Raw genomic sequence first — 22479 nt, 5'->3', positions numbered from 1 at the left:
AGAAACCACATTTCTTCTTAATGTGTGAATTCAGCAATATTGTTTGGCCTCATAATCCAAATTTTATCCAAACTGAAAACAAAAAGACTCTTGATGAATCAGAAAATAATCATGTGGTTAGAAAAATTCAAAGAAAGGAGGGAAGAGAAGAAAAAAAAAGGATGAGTCAGGGTATGGCCTAAATAGATAAAACATGATTCAGGTGGCATATTGGTCTCAGGTCAAAATCATAAATATAATGCTTCTGAAACTGGGAGATAATCCAGAAATACCGTTATGAAGTTTCTCCCTCCCAACCCTTATGCCAGCCAAGTTCACATACCCAACACTTAACTTTTTATAAGGTGCTGTCTTTGTGATACAAACAAAAGCCAGCTTTCCTACAGCCTCCCTCTCCAAGAGAAAGCAGCTTTGTTCTATTGTGAGGTTGTAGGCAGACATATATAAGAGGTGGGGGAAGGACAATTATCCGCTTCTGCTGGGGAACTAGCATGAATAAAAGGATTTCCAGGTAACAATGAAATCAAAAGGGAATTTGATTTCAAGGGCAATCCCTTCTCTAGAGAAATAGGAAAAATTAAATAGAAATATTAAATATGATTTTTATTTTGCATGTCTAACATTTAATATTTTGCTTCTATATTTATTATGCAGCTGAATTATTTTATTTTATTTTTGCAACTAAGAAAAGATCCCACCTCTTTCTTGTGTGCATCTTTCTCCCCATCTTTGTCAATTTTAAACTAATTTTAGTGTTACCATTCTTTGTTTTAATGTTTTACATTGTTATTTTATTGATTGTAAGCCACCTAGAGTCAACTCTAGGCAAGATGGCAACATACAAGTTTAATAAACAAACACACCTAGAATTCTGTGCATCAGAAATGCATCTAAACTGGAACAGACCAACATTATCTTGTGCTTTGCCAGAACTTTATATTTCTCTTAATTTTTCCCCCTTTTGGAGGTTCTTTGCAGATGCTGTCTGTGATTTGATTAACTTTGTGTTTTAATCTCCTTTGCTTTGCTTCTGAATGTTTTGCTTGTGAAAAATTTAAAGCCAAAAAACGTGATTTATGTTTTTTTTCCCTTTTTAAAAAAGTTTCATTTTGTTTTTCTCTTGTGAAATTGATCTATTGCTAGACAAAAGAGAGGGAGAAATTTCTCAGGCCACATACATCAGCATTAAGTCAGGAATAATTATGGATTCATTTTTGTTCTTTTTCCCCCTTTTAAATTGTCATAAAAACACACAGAACTTGAGGGCACCTTCTTTCTCACATGCTGCTGAGGAAGACACCACTTGAGGGATCTCCTGGAAGACAGAAAATAACAATAGTAACTACCAAGCTACAATAACAGAGCAAGAAGCAAAGCCCTGTGGTGTAGACTTAAAAAGATTTGAGGGCTGGAAGTTTGAACACTCCACCTTATACCCTACAGATTCAGACATGCTACTGCAATAGTCCAAGATTTTCTGGTAGCTTTTTCATCTTGCTTTGGGAATTTATTTATTTTTTAAATATATTTATTTATTTATTAGAATTTGTCAAACAAAAATGAGAACAAGAATAAAAGAATAAAAATATGACAGGGATGATAGGCACATTAGTACACTTATGCATGCCTCTCTACTAACCACTTAAGTATAATGTAAAGTCCATAAAGGTCTGTTTGTGACTGAAACTGTGAAAATTTGTACCTGAAACAACTGAATCAGGTAGAGCATTCCAGACTTCGACAACTGTATTACTGAATTCATATTTTTACAGTCAAGTTTAGAATGATTTACACTGAGTTTAAAGCAGATGTTAGCATGCGTATTATGCGATTAAAACAAAATTAGTCATTTACAAGTAAAACATTACTAGGTATAATTTTGTAGGCAATACCTCGGTCTGATTGCAAGCAACACAGTTCTAAGTTATTCAAACTGAGAATTTCTAGCCTAGTAGCACAGGGAATTCTATTTTGTACAGAAGACTGCAAGACTTTTCTCGTGAAATACTTCTGTACCCGCTCAATTGTACTGATGTCAGATACATGATGGGGATTCCAAACAATTGAACAATACTCTAAGATTGGTCTAGCGTAAGTTTTATAAGCTCTAATTAGCAATACAATGTTTCCAGAAAAAAAACTCTGCAAATTTTTTTTTAATAAAGTTTTATTTGGGTTTTCACACATACAAAATACAAGTAAAACATCTTTTTTGAAAATAGCATGGTCCTGGATTGAACTTCTTTATACAGACACAAAACTCAATTTCATGCTCCTTTTTGTGTTCTATTCCATATCTTATACTATTCTACATTTTCTATATAGTTTTTCCCCTCTTTTAATTTTCTCAATTTTATTTTGATTATCTCATCTCAATTCAAATCATTATATTTATACTTTTGTCTGTTCTGTTTCAATTTCATATTATCTTTTCTCATAAAACAAGTTTTCTCCTGTAGTTACTAATTGGAGCATGACACCTTTATAGCTTTTAATTACATCCATTCAACTCTTATTTAAACTTCAATATATACCTTAAGGTTATGACCTTCAATATAATACATAATACATAACTTCCAATCGAATTCTGCTTGGTACATTCTTATAATACACACTATATTCTTTAAAAAAAGATTATAAATATATGTAATTATAAACCCCCATTCCATTCCAATTCAGTTCTATCATTACTAATCATTAAAATCTTAACATCTTTAACATTTCTCTTCAATTAAATATCATACTTCCTTAAAGACACGTATAATCTCCATACTTCCTTAAAGACACGTATAATCTCCATAATTATTTTTTTCCCTTATTTCTCTTCACAAATGTTTTGTAAATCATTAAATATTCATTTTGTTACATTTATTTATGGACAAGCATTCCACTGAATTACAATAGCTATTTTATCAAACATTTTAATCATACATTGTTGCATATTTTCTAAAATTATTTCTATTTCTAATATAAATGTACCTTTGCAGAATTCCCTTTTCCATTAAATTTTCAACCATTATCTCTAAATAGGCCCTGTTTCTCTATATTTTGTTTCTGTCCTTTATAACTTCTTTTCCTTTTTTTCTTCCCTCTCATCTTCTCCCTCCCCTTTTTACCCCCTTGTCTCTCTACTTCTAATTCTCTCTTCTGCATTTCCCTCTTCTGTTGCTTTCTGATTTTATACTTATTTTTCACTCTATTTGGGGGGGGGGTGTTTTTCCCAATCTTAAACTTTCCATTCTCTTTCCCCCCTTTCCTCCCCCCCCTAAGATTACTTGTTCATTAAAGATGGCTTCTTCTTTGTCGCAATTTGTTCTGCAGGCATTTCTTGTTGTTTCTCATAATTCCAAATCTCCATTTCTAAAAACTGAAATACAAAGCCAAAAGAACCGCTCCCTTCTTGTGCATCTTCTTTGTACTTTTTAAGTTCCATTTTCAGTTCTTCTAAAAGTGGAGCCATTTTAAACAGTTTTAAATAACTACCCAGCTGATTTTAGTCATCCAAATACAATAACCAAAAATCCAGACATCATCAAGTAATCCAAATAGTCCCAAGCTGTTTCTTCTTTTTTCTTTTTCCACTTTCTCTTCCTGGGGTTTTTGTTGTGATGTTTCAGTTAAAATGTATATTTTGGAAGTCTTGTTGAGATTTTGCTATAAGTTCTTTTTAATTCCAGGCAGTCTCTTCCCTTCCAGATCCTGTCCTTTTATTCTTTTTCTCTCCTTTCCTATTTTCAAAAGCTTTTAATTATCCAGAAATCTTTATTATCCCTTTGACTTTTTATTTTCAGCATTAAATGCCTATTGATGTCAAAGTGGATTTTTTTTTCCAATTTCTTGCTTAAGTCTCTTAGCTGTCAGTATAGGAAAAGGAGAAAAAATCTTTTCCCTTTTCTCTCTCCTTCGCAGCTTAAAAATCTTCTTAGGGAACAATGTTATTGTTTTTTAAATAGTTTCAATTCCATGGTACCTTATTTGTTGCTTTTGCTGTTTGACCCAGTCAACCAAAACTTTCTCTTCTTATCTTTCTCCTGCACATTCTTTTCCAGTCGAGTTCTTCTTTGTGGTGGCCATTTCTGACCACCGCTACAACCGCCTTCGAGAAAGGGAGTAATGGCCAGCAGGGGAGGACAGATGTGGCTCTCCTCAACTCTGCAGGCAGTCTCCCCCTTCTTCACCACCTCTACAGGGTGGCTTAGCCCCAAAACCAGCCAGGTCGGGGCACTCCAGCAGCGAGCATGGATCGAAACCTCACAGAGATGAGGCTTCAGTCTGTTGCCGAAGAAGCTCAAACCGGAAGTAAAAAACTCCACAATATTAAATGTACAACTCTTTATGCTTTTTTTGGCAATCCTGTTACAGTGAACTTTGGAGCATAGATCATCAGAGGGAAGTACGCTTAGGTCCTTAACAAAGTGAGGGTCATCAGCTTGTTCAATGCTTACATGTCATTCTGATTACATCTACCAAAATGTAAGACAGATTTATATTTTATTATGATTTAAATATATTTGAATCATGTATTTCCATGCACTTACAGCCTGCGAATAATTAAAAACTGTTTTACCAATTAATTTAAGACTGCAATAAATAAATAAATAAATGCAAGAGCATTAGCATGCCTATCCCTCTATATGTCCATTAGTTAGTTCTTGACAATTATTTTCAGCTATGTAAGAAATAGCATAAATGAACATTTGCTGAGGATGCACTCATCAAAGAAGGTACACACAGCCTTTAATATCCCCCAGGACAATACAGTAAGGGCCCAAATTACAAAATGTGTACCATGACACAAATCTACACAACATATATGTGCTTCTGACACCATGATCTATGTGAAAAATTTGGCACTTGTCATGATAGACCTTTTGTCATTTTAGCATCATTATGTCTAGTTGCAGATCTCTATGCAAAGACAAATTCAAAATATAAATCCCACTGTTTGAAAGTAGAAACTGAACATTGATCCACTGCCTGCCCCTTACTCTCTACATCATGAAATAGCTAATGGTGAGGATTTTCTATTTTTAAATGACTTAAATAATTCAAACATGGAATCATTTTTACCTTTATATTTTCTTAAGTCTGTTTTTATAGCCAAGAGCTACAAAAGAGAGCTCTTTTTTTCTGTCTTTGATGTATCCGATGATTTACTGAGTCATCTTATTCTTCTTTATCATTCTTATGAGATGCTGCACAAATTCTATATGATTGCTTTCATGTCAAATGACACGAGGGGGTGGTAGTATCCTTTTGATTATTTCCATAAAACACTTCCTTTGTTTGATTGAAGAAATTCACTGTAAGTGAAAGTTTTAGGAATATTCCTTCTACAGCAAGGAAAATGAAGTACATACAAAGGTTGGAGCTGTGCGATTGAGCTATTAAAAATAGTTTCCTTGTTGATATAGGAGATATTTTCAACAAATATATGGAACCCATTTCTTTTTAAAAAAGATTTAAATCCTAGAATATGCCTCAAAGAAAGCCTAAAAACTGTTTAAATAAAAATAAATGCCAATAAAAAACATTAACCCACCCATTAAGCAAATCCAGATGTAAACTGTTAATATAAAACAACTGAGTAGCAGCCATATCAGCAGATTAAAGGTTAGCACCTTGCTACAATCCCAACTCCTTATTGAATGGCTTTATAAAAGCCCATAATTTCCACAAAGATTTCATTGTACTTGGACCAACAGATTTCTCTACAGAGAAAAAAAATGCTATTATAGAGACATTTTACTTTGAAGATATTGGGTCTCATCCCCTACCATTTCAATCTCATTAGAATATGCAATTTGGAGATAGTCTCTCCTAAATTCTTACAGCATAGGCAGATTTGAATGTGAGACATTTAAAGGCTAAAAATCTAACCTTGCAGTTTAAAAGAAACTTACATTTCTACCTCTCTTTTCATTTAGGAGCTGAAGGTTGTATACCTTGAATTATAATATAGCATATATAGTATAATTCATAGTGAGAACAATCAAACTATGGAACAGCTTGCCTTCAGAGGTTGTGTCACTGGAAGCTTTCCGGAAGTGACTGGACTGCCATCTGTCAGAAATGATATAGGGTCTCCTGCATAAGCAGGGGGATAGACTAGATGACCTACAAGGTTCCTTTCAACTCTGTTATTGTATTCTATTCTATTTCCCTACATCTTCTTTCATTATTTCTCAACACCAACACAATGAAATTAATCTAACCTGAGAGACTGTAGCAGATCCAAACTGACCCAAGATGAATGGTAAAGTGCTTGCTAGCCAGGAACAAGAGCGAATCCAGGAGTACATTTTTCAGCTTTCCATTTATGTCATTAGGATACCTGAATGCCTCTTAAAATCTGGGCAGATGAGGATAACCACTTCTGATTTAAGGTTTCATCATCTTTTGATATGTTATTGGAAATATTGGTACAATCCTACGTGTCTAGAATATTACTTGCAACATAGAAATACATTTCAGTTTTACTTTTGAAATACATGTTTTAATACTTCAAAGTATTATAAGATACACTCTATTAGACTTCAGTTCTGATAATGAAAAAGGTTTTCACTAACTATGGTAGTGAGAACTTCACTGCTCAGTGAAGGTCAAGTATCTCTCTAGATATTTGTAAGATAACATGCAAAGCCATTATATGGTATACTTTTTCATTTTGTTGACTGTACTTCAAGAATCATTCACACTATATCTCTAAATTATTTTTGCAGTTGAGTATCTGGTAACATCTTGTATGCTTTTATCAAATCCTAGTGGTCCAATAAAATATCTTTTTGGTCTCATATAATAGAAACTTGCATTTTAATTAACTAAGTAGTGAGACTACAATGATAATTCAAAACAGATTGAGATATAAACACACCAATTTCTCTAGTTTAATGTATAACTTAACAGCACTCATTTGATGTTTTGTTAGAAACATTTCCTTCCACATTTACTAAGAAATAAGCCCCATTAAATTTAGCAGGTCTTACAATATTATAAAGAGGAGTATGCTAATCAGTTCTGAGTAGGAATTGTATATACTGTTTCCCCCCAAATAAGACCTATTCTAAATAAGCCTTACCCCCCCCCACCCAAATAAGCCCTACTTAAGCACCTACACAGCCACTTACCTTCCCATTTCATCTGGTTGCTCGCAATGCTGTCAACACAAGGCAAGGTGGGGGAGGGAGTGGAGCTGCCCCATGAGCCCTGCATTGGCTTACCTCAGGGCCCTCCCAGGCAGGCCATCCACACGCTGACAACTGCCCCATGGCTGCGGCACCAGTGCACTGCTCAGCCTCCTGTTCCGTTGAAGTCGCAAGCAAGCAGAAGTGGTGGGTTGGCAGCCATGAGGGGTTCTGCTGGACAGGGCTTCCTGTGCAGCCTCCTGAGCAAGCAGAAGTGTGCCTCCCAAACATGGGAAAAAAATGAGACACCCCCAAAAGAAAATAAGACTGGGTCTTATTTTCAGGGGAACATGGGTAGATACTGCTTGTAGAAAATATGATCTGATACAGGACTATTAATAAGGCCATTGTACTTTACATGCTTGCAAAATTATGTGGCACCAATTTTTTTTAACTATCTGACTCATGGAATAACATGTCTATCTGACCCATGCCTTTTTCATGCTGGCTATCATGCTGTATTCTGCATATGGAATAATTCTCCTTTTTTATTTGTCAATTCACTGTCAGCTCATTTCTCATTCCTGGAATCAAAGATTCAGTATAACAAATAGGTCAGTTTTTGAAGTAAGTATACACAGGACCCCCACATGTATTTTTTTCTATTCCTTCTTTTTCTATTCCTTTTTCTATTCCACTAATCAATATTCTTTTCTTGCTAATTCATCATTAGTCATCAGCTGGAGCAGAGTTGCCAACTTTTGTTTTTATGACTCACAAAAATATGATTTTTTTTTAACACTCAGTGCTGTGACTCTTGTGCCAGATTAAGGTTTTGTATCTTAATATCATTTAGCTTACTGAAAAATAACATAATAGCCCTTTTCTAGTGGCCATTAGTTGCATGTTTTTATATATTTCACATATTTGACATATAAAAGTCACTGACTTTACACACTAGTAAATTATGTTCAGATATCATCCCATAACTTGTATCAAACAGGCATTTCAGATCTGATCATGAAAAAATGCTTTGGAGTACACAGGGGCACTAATGTTAACTTTCTTTCCAACTCTCTACAGCACATTACTTTTTTTTTCTGGGATTGTTCAGATATCTTAGTAGCCATACAATCTGTTGTGGCCCCAGACTCGGACAGTGAGGAGGCTGGGGAGGAACATAGGCCAGTCCTGGAGTCTGGGGAAGGCTCTGATGAGTGCTCTGCATCAGAGGCAGAGATGAGGCCAGGGCCATCTGACAGTTATCAGCTGCCGTTATCAGTGGGGCAGAAGAACAGCTGGAGACTGTTCCCAGAGTGCGCATGCACAGAGCTGCCAGGACAAGGGATCAGTTAAGGAACCAGAGTTGACTCAGGAGTAAGGGCATAGTTGGATGAGGAATGGCCCTTCCCATACGGAAAAAAGAGGAGCAAAAGGGAAGTGGTTTTTTCAGGAGATAATTAGGTCAATTCATTAGGGTAAAGATCTGTTCCTGACTTCTTGTCAAGTAAATTCTGCTATAGCGTGGCGTTTGGAAGATATTGGCCTAGGAACTCTCCAAGCTTGATAAAGGTCTATAGTTGTGAAATCTCATGAAAGACTGTTTGCCAGGACTTTGCTGGAGAGGAATTCACTTTAACCTAAATAAAAGGGCTTTTATTGGGACGAAAAATCTGCTTCATGATCTTGGGAAACTTAGGTCAGCCTGGAAGAAACGTATTTGGTTTAAGTGCTACATATACATCTTCTGCATTTCAAAATATTTTATTCTCAATCCAAGGTTCTTAATAAAAATGATGAAAACAGTTTCACGGCACAAGCTCCAATCCTTTCATATCTGCACAGAACAGTAGGACACATGTACATTGGGGCAAATGCCAAATATTAAGGTTTACCAACTTCAGTATCATGTGCTGCATTCATATTAACTTCAGGAACCCTCTACAAAATAAATCAGATTTATTGTACCATGTGCAGCAATCCATTATTACTAAACAAATACACAGCAATAATATTAATTGTATTACTAACCAAGTAATTAGATTCAAATTAAGGTAGTTATACCTACATTGGGCTGAAATACAAAATTATTTATGGTATAACTTCAAATAGAAGTAATTAACAATTAATTATACACATGTATATTCACAAATACTTTCTAAGTAGACATTTATACATTGTTGTGGTTATCTAGATTCAACCCTCTTAGAAAGTCTGTTAAATCTGTTATATACAGTATATTCATGTGCCTTGGGGTAATTTTAATTTTTTTAAATTATGCTATTAAAATTGTATCTATTTAATACCATGTCTAAAAGATAACTTGGATAGTTTTTGCTCTGCTGTATATTAAGCAAGTGTCCAAAAAAAAAAAAAAAAGCTAATTTCAAAATGTTAAAGAGGATTTCTTCACAACAGCCTCTGATTTTGTTGGCAATAATAGTATCTGACAATTGATGAGTGATGAAGAAACAAAGGTATAATCTCCTAGCAAACACTGATTGCTCAAGGCTTGCTTTTAATAAGCTAGGTAAGTAAATATTCTTTATATGTTTTAGAAATCTTTGATGAAGGTGTTTATTAAAACTTCTGGTGTGGCATATTTTTAATCCTTGTCTGTTTTGTTTCCTGAGACTTAATGGAAGCTGCTCTACTGACACAGTTAAAGAAACATTTGAGGATTGCTGATATACGAATAACAACATTTAATTGGCAACAAGAAAAACTGTGATGTGATCTATGCTCAGTGCTTATTACAAATAATAATCACACTTTACCATTTTTGAAATTGCTAGAACATGGATTTTTTTGTCTTTTATATTTATACATTGGAATGTCATGTGAAAAAAAGGGAAAAGATTTAATATTAGCAATACTGAAAAGGACATGGCTTGCAGTTAAAGTTATGCTGTTCGGAATAGATTTGAAAAAAGAACTTTAAGAAAGGAATTACATCTTCAAACTGCATTCTGTGATAGGACCCAGAATGATCATATATATAAAAGAAAGAAGAAACAAAGGGAGTTCCTAGTTTAGATACCTAGAATTAAAAAGCATAGATTAAAAGATGCAAAAGCAAAACAGCAAGGAAAATAGTAATATTAAAGTAATGTAAATATAAAATGTATTGTAAATGAATTCAAGCATAAGTGGTAACTTTCATTATAAATAGCCCTATTCTCTATTCTTTCTTCAAGCAAGATCAAATGTCCATCAAAAACTTGCACAATAAATGATGTGACACAATATAACATTTTCAGAGCCACTCCACAGCTAGCATTATGGAGTTATAGTTTATTTAAAAAGCAAAGAAAAAAGACAGAGGATATTTATGCATGTTTCATAGGCATATATCCCTGACTAGAGACATCCATTGGATCTAGTGCTTTAATAAAAATGATGAAAGCAGTTTCATGGCATAAGCTACAATCCTTTCATATGTGCACACAACATTAGGACACATGTACAAAAGGGGCGGAGCTTCTGTCATGATCATGATGTTCTCATTTTCCCCCTTGGCCTCTCTGCAGATGCTTTTTATCCTACGCATTTGAGATATTTGTTTTCATTAAAGCTATAGCTGTACTTCTAACTGCAGATAGAAACTTGACATCTGTACTTCAAACAGTGAAAGACAAGAGTATGCAATGTTAGTTGTATGGCTAAATTGAATGTTTTCCTCCCCATGTGTTTGTTATACTTGTGAAATGAAAAGGGTGTGATTGCATTCCAAAGAATTTGTTTCTACTTGGGAAGAAAATATCTGTTTCTTTGTTTTACATCCCACATGAAAAAAACAAAGTGTGAAACATTGCAATATTTTAAATAACCTCTTAGTCGTATAAAGAGTTCAGATTTATATGTACGTGTTAAACTGTTTCTTGCATCAAATGAGTAGCTAACAAAATACAAAGCAGTCATAGATCTTCAGAAAGTTATACTATTTTATAAAAGGTGAGATATCATGTGAATAATTTAATTCTAACACCGTGGATTTTATATACCATTGCTTTCTTATGTCATATGCTGTAAACTGCTTGTGTATATTTAAGCTGCATATTTCTGTCTAATCCGCATAGAGACAGATTATCCACATTTCCATTTCACTTCACAGAGTTTGTATCAGTTTTTCACAGAGAGAATGCTAATGAGATGCTGAAAGGTAATCAGATGCTACAGGATAATATACATTTACCTTTTTGTTTCATAGCTATATTTTCATAGATGATCCCTATGGTGGAATATAGCTTCAAATATAGCTGTCACCACAATCAGCATCCATAAGTGAACAGAAATAACCCAGAGAGACAGAAGGCTGGCTATAATATTTGTACATTGTCAGCAATATTCTTCTCAATTGCAGAAAGGTCAGAGAAATAATTTTTATTTGAAGTATTACTTGATATTATTATATTTTATTGTTCCTAGGTTGGGAATTAAAATGAGTATAAGGACACAGTAACAGAATTGCCTCTGTAAAGAATGTTATGTTGAATATAGGTATAATAATAATAATAATAATAATAATAATAATAATAATAATAATAATAATAATAATAATAATAATAATAATAATAATATTGTTTTATAATTTTTAAATGTTCAGTTGACTCAGGTTCATGTTTAATGAATAAAAGAGAGATCATCATCATCATCATCATCATCATCATCATCATCTAATTTGGTTATCAATGTGGCTCCTGTGTCTCTAATCTTTCTCTATCAGATCCACTAACATACAAAGAACCGAAGTAGTATTATTCAACCAGTCCTTCTGTTGTTAATGTTTCTTTTGCAACATAAAATTAACCATTATATCATGCATGAATATTTCTACTGAAATGGGGAGCAAATTTCAACTCCCACTGATTTCATATTTTTTGTACTTTTGAATAGAGCTGACTTTAAACATAGTTTACATATGGAATATATGAGTATAACCCTGGAAAAACCACCTTCATGATCACAGTTTCTCCAGGTAAGTGATTCTGTCTGACCTGGAGCCTGACATATATTTCCAAGTTGCCTCATTTTGTGCCATCATTTGTTCCAGCTGTCCTACCTACAACTGAAATTTACCCAAACTTTTGGTGATTTATTTTATTAAAACTAATTCATATAGCTGCCCATCTTACAAACAAGCAACCTCATAAAATCTGTACTACAGTAACTATAATAATGTATTTTATGTAATACTATTGCATTTTATTAATAATCTCAGATTATGTATTTTCTTGTTCTGTCTTTTGGCACAAAGACTGTAGTAAAGTATTTTGTTTTATTTTTATCATATGAACACAGCCTGAAATATGAACACATTTCACACAAATCACTGACATAATACAATCCATAGTTGCCCCGATTCATATAACTATTATTATAAACTATTATTTGCTGTAAACCACTACCGGAATTTTCTATTTCTTTCCCTGAACAAATAGGAACAAGGAAGCATATGAAGAATCATGAAGGCATCCGGCTTCTTATATTTACTCTTTTATAACAGCAAATCAAATCTTGTCATAGCAATTTTTGGAATCCATTCTTACAGTCAATAAAATAGTGGATTTTTTTTTCAGCATATGAATTTGGAGTAACTTCAGTGTGCTTATATAATCTCTTATAAGAAATCTTATATACTTATTTACTGTATATGAATACATTTATGGATGCCAACTGTAATAAAAGGCTCTGATTTGGCAAAATCCCCTTTAATGCCAATATGAAAATGAAGGGGCATGTTTGAAGTGACAAGAATAAGGCTTGAAAAGTGTGTAAAGAATAAAATGACTATATGGATAAACAAAAACAAACCCAATGGACAAAAAATGACAGTCATGTCAAGAAATGCATTACTTATCAATCAAAATGCAATGTAAGACCAATACGAAATACTATGTTCCTTTAACTAGTTTTGCACAAGAAAATGGCACCAACTAGAATTAAAATGTTCTGCACTACTGCAGTATAAAACCAGTCAGAATCAGGAAGTTCTAGAAGGAAATAATAGGATGTATTTGCCAGTACATACCAACTTACAGTATAGAATGGGAAAATATCATAAATGAAAAGGGAAAGTAAAATAAAGTGTGTTTCAAATAAATCTGGGAAAAGGCTGGCAAAATGTCATCAGATGGTAAAGTATTAACGTGTCCTGGATAATTCAAACCATCAAAGAGAAACGAGCATGGTATCTTCTTAAGTGTGCACCAATCTAATTTAGAAACGTATCAGTGGATTGGCATGAAGTTAAAGCTTGCCCTAGCCAACTTATCACAGCCATTTTGCCATGGCCAACTTGCTGTAGAATAGCTTGCTGGACAATTCCACACTGGAAAACTCAACACAATAAATGTTTTATTCACCACTGTTTCTTCAACATTATTTCCATTGACAAAAATGGGAAAAAAAATGTAGATAACCAGTGGCGGATAACATTTAGTGCATTGAGTTATGGATTTTCTATGGCACACAAAATTGACCGCAGTGAGTTGGCTGCAGCAAGAAGGTAATGGTGAGTTGTCCTAGACAATTCCAACACTGAATAGGGTTAGGTACAATGGTCTAACTAGATCCTTCAAACTCTTTGATACTATGATTATAAAAAAAAAGAAAAATGTATTCCCAAGTAAGGTAGAATATAAAGAGATAGCTAATGTATGCATGTTTCATACTTTTGGGAATTGACAAGAAGAGAACATCAAATTAAAGCAGCAAAGATTCCCAATTCTAGATCCTGTGAAAGGGGATCATGGGTATTATAGAGAATCTTAAGGAGATCTCTCTTGTAGCACATGTATAAACCAACCACTTTGATACTATGTAAGAAGTGTTTCATATTAAGCCATTCTAATCTACCCTTTAAAAAGAAAACACTGCATTACATCTGGATATTCAGCTTGCCCAATACCCTTGTCAAATGATACTGGCAAGCACCTGTAATCACCTTATTTCAGACAGAGAAGAAGATCAGTTCAACAACATTGTGTTTCTCATAATAGCAAATACTGTACTAAAGCCAAATCCATTAAAAAGGCTTTTCTTGTAATTCAGAGGTAAGTAACCTGATATCCTCCTGATAATGTGGACCATAATGCCCACATTATTCAGCAATAGACTATACCTCTGGGATTTACTAGAAATGTAAAACTTAGAAAGCTGTATCTTTATCTGGTAGTGAATACATATATTATGCATATTTTAAATGTATAATATAAAAAGACATGTATCCTATTTCCATGGGCCAGCTTATAAATATCAAGCATATAGTCAACATCTGAGTTATAAGCCCTGTATGCACACTGTTTGGGATTTAGGCTAAAACATAGTAAAATAACACTAGCTACACTATGCCCCTATATTAATCACTGTGTTTGTGATTCACATATCACTGTTGCAATGTTTCCATTCTTCCTTTTATTTTCAACTGAGGTGGGTTAGAGTTATAAATCTAAAAAGAATAAGTACTGCTCAATGTTTGATGATATAAGCTCTCTGTGAGCTCCTTGCAAGTAACTAACTACCTATAAGCCATGGTTCATTGCGCAACCTGCACATAAATTTTAGTTTAGAAATTTTGTAGCTCCATATACTATCTTAAACAATTTTGATTTTTCTAGTTAGTAAGGGGAAAATGATATAGTATATAAAGTTGAAGATGACTTCATCCTTCTAGGTATGCTTTTCTCTTCATGTCTGGAATAACTTCATTTACAGAGAAATGCAAGAAATGGAACAGAAATATTCGGCATCATCACCATGATATATTTTACAAAAAGGCATATTATTTTTGAATTTCAAGAAAATGTCCAAGTGACATAATAATAATTAAATGTGGATTTTTTTTTTGTTTACGCCAGTGTTTTTTAAAGCATCTTCTCAGGACCCCTAGGGGTCCCTCAAGACTTTCTCAAGAGTCTTTAAAATCAAAATTATTTGCCAGCCTATGTTGAAAAATAGTACAGTGTTAAAATCTCACTAACCAATCACAAAAAATGGTGGCGGCAGCAAATGCATCAATACAATTCATCCAAACAAAAGATCTTTTAGAATACTTCATCATTTTAAAAGTGGGAAAAGATACTTAGAGGAAAAATTTTTTTAAGAAATGCTAGTTTATGTCTTTCTCAAAATTACCCTCAAAGAAACTCATGAAAATAACCACTTAGTCCTCTCAAGTGTTTTCTATTGTATTCCTCACTGTCTACAAGCCACACAATGGTGAGCTGGTTAAAAGGGAGAAAGGAAGACTTGCATTTATATTTATTTATTTATTTATATATTCATTCACTTACTCTTTTTCCTTTCTTTAAGGAGTCTACTACTAAAAGCAGATAACAGAATATGTATAGGAGATTAACAATTTAAACCTCTCTAACATGACACTCTAAATTTCCAGGATTCCAGACAAATGTGTCCCATTACATAGTATTTTAAATTCTAGGAGAGAGGCCATAAGATAATGGCCTTGGGCTGGCTGCTATGACAAATTAAAATGTCTAGATCTCCCTATTTGAAATTAATAATTCTACATTTATATAACCCATTACAGAACTCAAGATATGTAATCATCGATTAGGAGGATCACCTATAATATGAATTAAAATAACAGAAGTATCCAAAAAAAAGATGGATTAATGTGAAAAATATGACATTTAATGTGAGTACTAAGGGGATATACGCAATGGCTCAGTGGCTAAGATGCTGAGCTTGTCAATAAGAAAGGTAGCAGTTTGAATCCGTAACGCCGTGTAACCGAGTGATCTCCTGTTACTTGTCCCAGCTTCTGCCAACCTAGCAGTTTGAAAGCACATAAAAATGCAAGTAGAAAAATAGGGACCACTTTGGTGGAAAGGTAACAGTGTGCCATGCGTCTTTGGCCTTTAGTCATGCTGGCCACATGACCACAGAGACGTCTTTGGACAGCACTGGCTCTTTGGCTTTGAAATGGAGATGCTGCCTAGTAAACAATCAGACAAGAGAGGCAAGGGCTCCCAGTAGTTTCACAATAAAAGAAAGAAACTTAGAAAGGGCCCATCCTAAAGGATCAAGCAAATAAAAGTGGCAGTGAGAAGTTTTGTGCTTTCAGACTTACGAGATTTTGTTAATGTACCCTTACAAATAAAGTAGATTTTGCTCATCTAGTCAAGTGTTTTCTGTCTGGTTTTCTCAGGAGGACTGACAATCACAGACGTGATCTGAATGTATTGTTGAAAGTGTAATAATGCTTACAAAGAAGTTTATTGTTAGTTTAACAAATTAGTATCTTCTGTTCTTCCAGTTACCACACACATACCAAAAATATTTGTTAGCAGCTCTCTATTGAGGCCACCCTGAAACTCTAAACAAGATGACAAAGACAAATTATAAATCAGGAGGTGGAGAGTGAGATGTAGCTTCAATCTCATCTCTAGTTTAAATATATTTCATTGCCATTAATTTTAATAATATTTAAGCATATAATTACATGTAACATTGCACTTGTTGGATTAGTTCACTAGCATCCGTAGTCTTTATACAGAATATTAATATACAAATGGTATAGCAAAGACAGCAATGAATGGAAAAATAGAAAAACTAATAAAAATTCAACCACACATTGTGCCATAAAACCAGATTTGGCTTTGAACCAAGAAATCCATTGTTTAACTCTTCCCCTATAGTGCAGAATGTTCTTTTAATGAGGGCAGCTTTCTATAGTGCACAGAGAGGAAGTTGAAGGGAAGGTCTAAAGGGGAAAAACCAAGGAACTTACATTTTATACTATTTCATTCCTGCATGAATGAATATACCAATTCAGACATGAGTCACATCCCTTTAGAAACACACACACACACACACACACACACACAGAGGTGTGTTATTGTCTTGAGGTTTTCAATGTAGCAAAACAGTATGCAGTCAGATCAAAGTCGGACAAATAGAATATATCTTACAGCCAAACTAGATTTTAGCACTTGCTCTCCACATGGACAGCTGGTCAATCTTAAATAATATTCACAAAGATCTTTGGAAAATAAAACAAATGACAAACTGAAGACAACTTCAGGTTTTTTTTGCAAGTTGACAATCAAAGGAGAATTTATTTTTTATAAAACATTCAACTAAAAAGATAGTGGGGCATTCACTTGAAAATATATTTCCTAATCTGGAAGTTACATCAAAACTTAAGGTCAGAATAAGATTTGATCCACAAGGTCTAATTTTAGACACATTCCTTTTACCCAGGGAAATCAGGCAGGGGTGCATTCTAGTTCCCTCTCTATTCAACTTATATGCATCAACTCATTAGCAAAGAATTATCAGATCCAAACTTCCATCCACTTGTTCCTCTTCAGCTTTATGCAGAATGATGCAGCCACTATCTCAAGGACCCAGATAGCCTTAGATATGCCCTCGAAAGGTCTGTGTCTTACTTCAGTAAAAAGCACCTTGTCCAAACTTCTAGAAGACCAAAATAATGGTTTTGCTAGAACACAGGAAGTTCGAGTAACAAAAGATCAGAAAATTAAGCATGTTTTTTAAAAAATATTTAGGCATGCCTTTCAAGACTCATGGAATAAATATTTCAGCGGGTTGGTTGTACGGGCTCAAAAAAGCTTTTCAGTCATTCTAAGATTCTTCTGTATAAAAGGTAGAGAATTCATCCATGCACCTTTCAAATTATTTACAGCAAAATTCCTGACTTAGTTGCTTTATTGTTCCCAGATAGGCCCTTTCCAAACAATACACTGGTAGAAATTTTACAAACCAAGTTTAGGTAAGCTATATGCCAAGGTCCAAAATAAATTGAGCATTGTAATAGTGTGGATATTTAAACTTGGGTTTTCCAAATTGTCTATTAAATGTATCACATTGGTTCCAGTTTTTATGTATTGCTTTCCTAGGCAAAATATTTTATACTATATTAGAAGACTATATTAAGGTACTAGCCAAAAATAATAAAATTGTCATTAAATCTTTTTTCTGGAGCAAAACCTGTTCTTACAAATTTTGGGGACCCCTCTATTTTTTAAATGATCAAGTCTCATAATTGTAAAAGGGAATCTGGAAACCTGATGGCAAAAAAGAAAGGAAATTTAGCACATCTGCTTCTCTAATTGTAAAGTTCTAACAAGAATAATATTTAAAGATAAATTCAACTTTCACATACTGCTACATAATACAGTTGTGCAGAAATCTAGTGTTAAATGAGAATATCCGGAGGAGTCTCAAGTGAGAGGACAGGAGATCGGAGGTGAAGAAGTCTGGTGCAGGCTTCGAACACCTTTTCTGGCGTCAGGAGCGATCCCCCAGGGATACATGAACCCCGGAGAGGTTCGTGTCAACATGGAGATCCTCGAGCTGCAGAGGGGGGAAGGCAACTCCCCAACAGTGAAGAGGGAAGCTCCCGAGCTCGGCGCTAAAGAGTAAGCTGTCATTTTATGGCGGCTTCCAATCCGGTCTGCCACTTGAGTGAATAAGCAAAGCAGTGACAGCCTGCGAGATCCAGTAACAGGAACAGAGAAACGGTTTATATCTTGGATTCTTTGAAGTCTGAAGGGAGTAGAATGACAGAAGAATGATAGCATAAATTCTTCTCTCCTGGTTGTGATAAGCACCTCTTGGAAGTCGGGCGGAGAGCGGCCAGAAAAGCAATTGGGGAAGCTTTGGGGAAAGAGAGAGATTGCTAAAACCTGGAGATTGGAGATCCGGAACTGGTCTGAGCACAACATGACTATTACATCTATTTAATATTGGGGAGAAGATAAATTGAGCATTATATTGGACTTTGAAAGATTTGTATGGGATTTAAAAGTTGGAAAGCAAAGAAAGAAGCAGCAGCAAGAGGAAGAAGCCAGAGGCAAACAGAACGCTGGGAAAGACGGTTTTGAGACTGCAGATTAGTCAGCACTTTTCACCATTTGCTGATTGGAAGGATGAAAAGAAACCTCTAGCTGGAAGATGGAACTTTAGCTCACCCAATTTGCTCTCTTTATTACGTGGTACTACTTAAGTTTACTAAGTTGGCACTATTTTCTCTTTAAGATGACTTCCTTGTGGTTGTTTGTTTGTTGATTTTCTGAAGCTGTGGTAATCTCTCTTCTACCCCTTCTCTTATTATCTTGCCCCTTGCCTCCCTATTGTATCTCCTAAACACTTTACATAATTTTACTTACTGGGGGGGAAGAGGAGGATACACTATTATCAAAGAGTTAAGAGTTTACTGTTGTAAGTATTAATAGTAAAAAGGGATAAACTTTGTTGATATAATCTATTTATAAATTATTTAGACTACTTACGACATTTAAGATTAATTCCTTAAAGTGTTAATTGATGTACTATTGTTGACCAATTTTCTTATTACATTGACTAGAATATTGTTGCAGATCTCTATTTATGATATAGGGGAAAAGACTGTGGAGTGAGATATAAAATTGAAATACGTGAATAGTCTTTCAAGTACAGAACCCAAATACTGAATGGTGATTTGGGATAATATATTTAATATTGTGCATCAACAAAAACAAATACTTAGAGATGACATCCACAACAACTATGGCCTTAAAAACAGGAAAGAAGGCTATCCCGACCCTATCAACTACGTTGACAGCCACCCCACCAACATCTCAAAAACTATCGAGGAGTCTTTAATAGGGGAAAAGCAGCCCAATGTCCCCAATATTAATATACAATCTTCCATGTTAGCCTTGCAGGAAGCTATATCTAAAATGCAAGAAATGATGATTAATAATCACAAGGAAACTAGAGCAGATATAAGTGAATTGAAAGATGAGATGGGGAAAATGAAGGCTGAAATGAAAGCGGATATAAGCGAAGGTGGAGGGTAAGATAGGGTCTCTACAGCAGGCCATGGAGAGAAACGAAGTGAAAATAAAAGATATAGAGTAGAACAACACGCATGGAGTCTAACTTTGAAAGGATGGATGAGGAATTTAAAAATGTACTTAGAGAACGGAAGACTCTCTGATCCACCTCGAGATGGACAAAGCAATGGCGTATTTAAGATTCCAGAATGTGGCGGAAGCCAAAAATGAAGAATTGGAACATTTGATGGCAGAAATATTGGCTGAATGGCTAGGAAAGGAAAAAGATGATCTAATTAAAGAGTTTGATGAGGTATATAGGGTTAGCACAAGCTACGCCAGGCGTAACAACTGTCCAAGAGAAATTCATATCCGCTTCTCTAGGAGATGTCTGAGGGATTTAATTTTGAAAATGTCTAGGAGGAAACAATATCATATAAGGGCAGAGAAATTAGGATTTTAAAACAAATTCCAAAGAGAGTGAGGATGATAAGACAAGATTATAAATTTTTAGCTAATGATTTAAATAAAGAAGGAATCCATTTTAAATGGTTAATCCCGGAAGGGATGTTAATTACATGGAAAGAGAGGAAAATCAAAATAGAATCGATAGAACAGGCCCAAGTTTTTCATCAACAGCTCACAGATAAGAATAGTCAACCCACCAAAGAAGAACCTAAAACAAGACCACAGGAGGTCCGATATTATCACAGAACCCAAAAGGAACGACTTTCTCCAATTTCAAGAAGTGATAATCCACAACATGGGAGAGAAGAGCAAATCCCACAACAACAACAACAAGAGAACCGAATCATTACTAGGCAAAAATCTAAGCAGAAGTAGATAAATGGTGGAGGGAAGAAGTTGCTCTCCATCAATATAAACGGATTAAATTCATTATTAAAAAGAAAAAGGATATTCTCAAAACTTATTCAACATAACGCAGATATAATATGTCTTCAAGAGACACATATTTCGAAGAATGATGAAAGATATCTAATTTGTCCAAAATTAGGTAAACTTTTACAGCACCGGCCGACCAACACAAGAAAAAAAGGAATTGCAATTTATGTAAAACAAGATGTAAAGGCAGAACTAATCTGGTCGGATCCCGAAGGAAGAACTCTGGTTATACAAGTTTGGATAAACCACATCACATTTTTACTTGTAGCAATCTATACCCCAAATGATGACCAGGGAAATTTTTTAAACACCTTCACCAAAAATAGTAGGCTTTGAAAAAAGAAACATTTGCTTGATTGGCGATTTTAACTCCATTGCAGACTACCAGAAAGACCATAGTAATATGGGGAAAAACAAGAAGGGGAAAGGGAACTCTCTGCAGCATGTAAGGAAATGTTGAGAGAGTTAAATTTAAAAAGATCTATGGAGGGAACGGAATCTTGAAGGAAAACAATTTACATATTATTCTAACCCACATAAGATTTGGACCAGAATAGATATGGCTTGGATGGATTTGGACTTGGCTAATGAAATAAAAGAAATCAAAATTCTACCGAATGAATGGGCTGATCATAACCCAATACAGCTAATTTGGAGGGATAGGAGACGAATAAAAAAAAGATGGACACTAAATAACCAAATTGTAAACGAAGAAGAGTATATTAATAAACTGAAAGAGGAGCTAAATTATTTTCTAAAAGATAATAATAATGAAACAACTTCAAAACAGAACATTTGGGATACTATGAAAGCAATTATAAGAGGCACAACAATTTCCTATAATGCTATGAGAAACAAGAGAATTTATGCCCAACAAAACGCGTTACAACAACAAATCCAAGACTTAGAAACACAATTACAAAAAACCCCTAAGACCCAAGGACTACAAAATCAGTTAATACTAGCCAAACATAAGCTGAATTTAATTGAACAAGATAAATTAGAAGTTAGCTTGAGAAGGTCCAAACAAAATTATTTTGAACACGCCAATAAACCAGGAAGATGGCTATCTTATAAACTTAAAAAGAAAAAGAAAAGAGATTGATACACCAATTAATAGATGAGAAAGGCATCCCACAACATGAGATTGAGAAGAAAAAGGATATTATATTAAACTATTTCCAAAGATTATATAAAAAGAAGAAATCAATGAGGATAAAATAAGAACTTATCTGGAGAATACGAATGATAAAACAATAGGGGAAGGAGACAAAGAATTACTAAATAAGGATATTACATGGTCTGAGTTAAAATCTGCAATGGAAAATCAATGTAATAATAAATCCCCTGGTCCAGATGGGATTCCAGTAGAATTATATAAAGCCACATTAGATTTAGTAGGGCCTCTGATGCTGGAAGTGTTTAATGAAGTACTTTCGGCTGCCAAAATGCCAGACTCATGGAGGGAGGCGTTGATTGCGTTAATTCGAAGGAGGATGTGGATGCCAGATATATCAACAATTATAGACCAATCTCACTTTTAAATGCCGATTATAAATTATTTACCTCAATTATTGCGAATAGAGTAAAACAAGTTTTAAATTTATACATTCATGAAGACCAAAATGGTTTCCTTCCATTCCGCC

At 34.4% G+C, this 22479-nt stretch overlaps 1 protein-coding gene across 15 annotated transcripts in view; it reads right to left on the bottom strand.

Annotated features, from left to right (window-relative positions):
- Positions 1-22479, bottom strand: part of SEMA6A (semaphorin 6A) — a 181076-nt gene that overhangs the window by 129631 nt on the left and 28966 nt on the right. For 2 of the 15 annotated variants that reach the window (XM_087926918.1, XM_087926925.1), the window contains exon 3: positions 1270-1315. The exons of the other annotated variants lie outside the window; for them this stretch is intronic. The gene's annotated coding sequence lies outside the window, so the exon portion shown is untranslated. The remainder of the gene's footprint in view (positions 1-1269; positions 1316-22479) is intronic. 15 annotated transcript variants of the gene reach the window in all.

This window comes from Pseudonaja textilis, chromosome 2 (genome assembly GCF_049901715.1).
Source record: "Pseudonaja textilis isolate UNSWEBS1 chromosome 2, rPseTex1.2, whole genome shotgun sequence".
Classification (NCBI taxonomy): Eukaryota; Metazoa; Chordata; class Lepidosauria; order Squamata; family Elapidae; genus Pseudonaja; species Pseudonaja textilis.
The sequence above is the reverse complement of the archived record's forward strand: the minus strand, read 5'-3'. Positions and strand labels throughout refer to the sequence as shown.